We start from the raw sequence: 4,712 nt of genomic DNA, 5'->3' as shown, positions 1-4,712 counted from the left end.
AAGCCGGTTAGTACTCCACTTGCTCCCCATTTTAAGCTAAGTACTACTATGTCGCCAAAGGATGAAGCTGAACGAGAGTATGTCAAAGGTACCATACGCAAATGTTGTTGGTAGCTTGATGTATGCAATGGTCTGTACGAGACCTGACATTTCACAAGCTGTTGGAGTTATTAGCAGATATATGCATAATCCAGGAAAGGAGCATTGGCAAGCTGTAAAGTGGATTCTACGGTATATTCATAATACTGTAGATGTTGGGTTAGTTTTTGAGCAGGAAGACAATCAGTCTGTAGTTGGATATTGTGACTCAGATTTTGCGGGTGATCTAGACAAACGAAGATCAACTATTGGTTATGTGTTTACTTTTGCAAAGGCACCAGTTAGTTGGAAGTCTACTTTGCAGTCAACAGTTGCTTTGTCTACAACAGAGGCAGAGTACATGGCTATTACAGAGGCTGTGAAAGAGGCAATTTGGCTTCAAGGATTGCTAAAGGAGCTTGGTGTTGAACAAAAAGGTATCACAATTTTTTGTGATAGTCAAAGTGTTATTCAATTAGCGAAGAACCAAGTTTATCATGCAAGGACGAAGCACATTGATGTTCGGTATCATTTCGTACGAGAAATCATAGAAGAAGGTGGAGTCACAGTGAAGAAAATTCATACGACGGAGAATCCTGCTGATATGCTCACAAAGGTGGTGACTGCGATCAAGTTTCAACATTGTTTGGATTTGATCAACATTGTTGAAAACTGAAGATTGAAGATGAAGACACAATCAAAATTTGTTATTGAGAGAAAATTGAAGATGTGGAATTTTGCCAAGGTGGAGATTTGTTAAGTTTGGCAAATATTTTTGTCCCACATCGGTGGGAAAAGAAGAGTTGGGGGAATTTTCCTCCTATAAAAGAAGGCTTAATGTTTAGGATTTAAACACACCTCTCATTTGCCTTCTTATCTTCTTAAGGCATTTGTATCTTTTCTCTTTAGTATTATTTCACTTGTATTTTTGGAGTGGAATAAAATATTGGTTGTGTCCGAGGAGTAGGCAAAGTTGGCCGAACCTAGTAAATTTTTGTGTTCCTTTTATTATTGTTTTATTGTCTTATTTATTATTTGGTGGTTGTCATAATTTTTGGTATAGTAATTGTGACTTATTCACACTATATACATTTGACTTCCGCAACAAGAGATGGAGACTATCTTCACTCAAATGTTATCATCCAAGTATCACAAGAAAATGGAAAATTAGCTTTAACTTGCATCAGGTGAGGGAAGTTCTTCTAAAAATCAAATCTAACCAAAGTACAGTCATATGGTAGCCGGAGGTCATCTTTAAAATTGCTGCATCCAACTAGTAACCAAATGGCAAACTAGCTCTAGTTGCTCAAATTCTTGTACAATATTGCATGGATATGTAGCTATTGAGGGTTAATATCTCCAGCCTCCAAGTTTGTTCGATTTATAGACATGGTCTTGATGGAAGTCATTATTAGAAAATTTATCATATTTCGACGGATTTCCAGTTGTCTTTTTAACCTTTTTTGTTTTGTATAAGTTCCAATTGGGGATCTAGAAATGCTCAATAGAGGCTTAGCTCGAGGAATTTTAAGGTTCTATGGTGGTGAACTGGTGATAATATATCTTATATATGGTAAATTTTCAAATGCTGCTGAACTCTAGAAAAAAAACTTGCTCCTTGACTGTTCCTGGTGAAAAGAAAGAAACTGAAGTCACACCTATAGAAGAGATGTTATGCCTATCTATAGTAAGAATATATTGAAGTGTATTATTTAGCCCTACTCGAACTCTTTCAAATGGCATTTTATTGACAAGAGGTGGTTGCTCATGTGATCAGCACCCTCCACCTACAACTCCAGAGTCGTGGGTTCGAGTCACCAAAAGAGCAACAACTTCAATAAAGGGGGATCAAAGGGAATCAAAGGGGAGGGGAATGATAATAATAAGAAAAATGGCATTTATCAAAAAAAGTTGTTGCTCCAAAAAAATTTGGCAACCCCTAGTAAGCTGTTCCAAACGCTCAGAATTTGTCTGAGGAATTAATGTTACAGGGAAATCAAGCAATTAGCTCTAATCAAACGGTCTTATTATGAGTTTAAACCTCAAGTAAAAAAGGAAGGCCGCGGCTATAAATTATTTGCTTAAACAAACAGTAGGACCCCTTCTACACCAAGGGCTTTGGTCTAACGGTAAGAGTACAACCGGTGATGTGTAGATTATAAGCACGTCACCAGTTTGATATATGTTGTAGACAAAAACCTGGTATTTAAATAATAAATTATTAGTCGAGTTTCAAAGTATGTGCCGCTATCCTTGGGAGATTTCTTGGTTATCGCAATAAAACAAAACAATAGGACCTCTTCTTTCCAAGCAAAATACCAAAAAGAGAACCTTCTTCCTGTTATAAAATCTTGATGCTATCGACAAAGGAAGCAAAATACAGTATTTCATGAGCCTAATTATCTGGAAATATGCGACTTGTAGGTTTGCTATCTTTGACAGTTCCAGAAAAAAGTCGAATGAAAATTCCAAAAACACATGCAATGTTTAGAGTGCAACAAACAAAGGCTTCGTGGAAACCAAGCATCCACAACATTTGGTATGCCACAAGTTCAAATTATATCTGCACTCTGCAGTAAATCGAAAGCTAGAATCTAAGGTAACATTTCTAGTATTCCACTACAAAACCACTTCCAGTATAGTCACACTCTTCGTAAGTAATCACCAAATTCTTAGATGATCTTGGGCTGTCTAACAATTTCATAGCAGATTGTGATAAATATTGGGAGACACAGCTCTCTGAACAATTCCAACTCTTTGCTATGATAACAAACTTCTTCAAAACCACTGCATTCTTTAGTAGAAATTCTGAAAGTTGGAAAAGCTTATGTTCAGAACACTTGTTCCAACACTCCCCTGTGCAGCCGATGATCTTAACATTCTTGAGATTGGAAAACACAATGTTCGAAATCCAACTCTGCAAATTGATATTATCTCCTTTGCCAAAACAGCTTAGCTCAAGTTCGCAGTGCTAATCAGTCAACTGGAACAAAGAATATAATCAGGACCGAATGCAGATCTATAGCCTAGTAGGAATATTTCACATAAGATAAAATAAAATGATTTCATAGTAGTAATGTCTGATAAAGGAGCAATTCTCAAAACCCATGAATCTAGAACAGTTCTCAGCAAATAATTATAATAGCTAATATCTATGAGAAATGCTCAAGCACTACATAACCAAGCTAGAAGAGGTTCAGTTAGTCACCAATCCTTTTCCTTTCTTGAGCCCGTTTACCAGATAAAAAGCAACTATGCTTATTTGCATTCTCCTTAAAAACACTTTCATTCTTTCCTTTTTCTTTTTGGGGGTTTGGAGTGCTAAAAAGTAAAAATGAATATAAAAAGAAGAGCATAAATTGAGAGAAATACCGACCCCAACTCCCAAGTGTATGTTCAGCGTCTCCAAAAGAGGCGAGGTCCGCAAAAGGCTAGTTACTCCATACAAGTTATACTTTGTCACATCCATCTCTAGCGTTAGACATTTGCATCTCAATTCTGGAAGCGGCACTCCTTCGAGTTGCAACATGAACACGACCTGGAGAAATAATACCAATGAAATTAGTAAAGGATAGAGAAAGCAACATCAAAGAGTAGATAGGAAGATCATAAAAGGCCACTAAAGAAATAACAATGTACAAAATGCTAGTTCCTAAAACAATTTATTGTCAGTAAAGAAATATCCAACTTCATAGAGGAGATAGGAAGATCATAAAAGGCCACAAAAGACGAAAACAAGATCATTCTACAAGCATAGAAAGATTGCCTTATAATTATTCACCAAAAAAACTTTTTTCACTAAGATTCTCAAGTATCCAAAAATTCAAAATTGTATTAGATTCTAAAGGCTCTTCTCCTTCTCAAGCTTACACCTTGCAATTCTTTGCTAAATCAAATAAAGAATAAGATCTTTCGACAAAAATACAAACCTCAGCTAACCAACTTCCAATGCTTAGCTCAGTCACACAACTCAACTTTTGAAGATAGTCCAGAACAAGGTTTCCGGAAACTTGATGATAATCACGACAACTTTCTTCCTCAACATCATCTTCATCCTGGAATTCAGTGATACATGTAATTTCAAAAGTGAGGCTGGCAGTAACCAAAGAGGAGACATTTACTAGCCTACACTGGAGATGTCCAAGATGTAGGACCCAAAAAAAAAAGTGAAACATTGAAAAAGATGAAAAAGAAGTCAAATTGGGTGGCTTTGAAAATTTAATGGGTTGCTGGAAAAAAAACATGGGCGGCTGATTTGAATGAAAAAATTTTCAAGTTGGGCGGCTGATTTGGTTACAACTTTGCCTATAAAAGGGCGCTTTGTTTCGGTTAAAAACACACCAAAATAAAGAGAGAAGCAACATATAGTTAGTGAGAATAATCCATAGATTATTGTCTGTGAGATAATTAGTGAGTGGTAGTAATATTGTAGTGAAGTGTGTTAAATAAAGAGTGTTATTTCTTTCAAAGTTGTAGTAGTTTCTTGACACTACTAAGTTGCAATATTATAGTGATAATATTGCTCCACTCGGGTATTGTATTTTACCCCGCTAAAATATTTGGTGTCATTGTTACTCTCTTGTGTTATTATTATTTGCTGTGGATATTATTCCTGGGCGGGATTATTTATTTTA

General features: G+C 36.1%; 1 long non-coding RNA gene across 1 annotated transcript; it reads right to left on the bottom strand.

The window, feature by feature from the left end:
* Positions 1-2,395: 2,395 nt before the first annotated feature.
* On the bottom strand, positions 2,396-4,168 carry LOC107813098 (uncharacterized). The gene is made up of 3 exons (XR_012700041.1): positions 4,008-4,168; positions 3,455-3,616; positions 2,396-3,061 (listed from the first exon to the last, which is right to left on the bottom strand). It is a non-coding gene; the product is annotated as an uncharacterized LOC107813098 (long non-coding RNA).
* Between the last annotated feature and the right edge of the window lie 544 nt (positions 4,169-4,712).

The sequence above is a fragment of the Nicotiana tabacum genome, chromosome 16, assembly GCF_000715075.1.
Source record: "Nicotiana tabacum cultivar K326 chromosome 16, ASM71507v2, whole genome shotgun sequence".
In the NCBI taxonomy this organism is placed as follows: Eukaryota; Viridiplantae; Streptophyta; class Magnoliopsida; order Solanales; family Solanaceae; genus Nicotiana; species Nicotiana tabacum.
The sequence above is the reverse complement of the archived record's forward strand: the minus strand, read 5'-3'. Positions and strand labels throughout refer to the sequence as shown.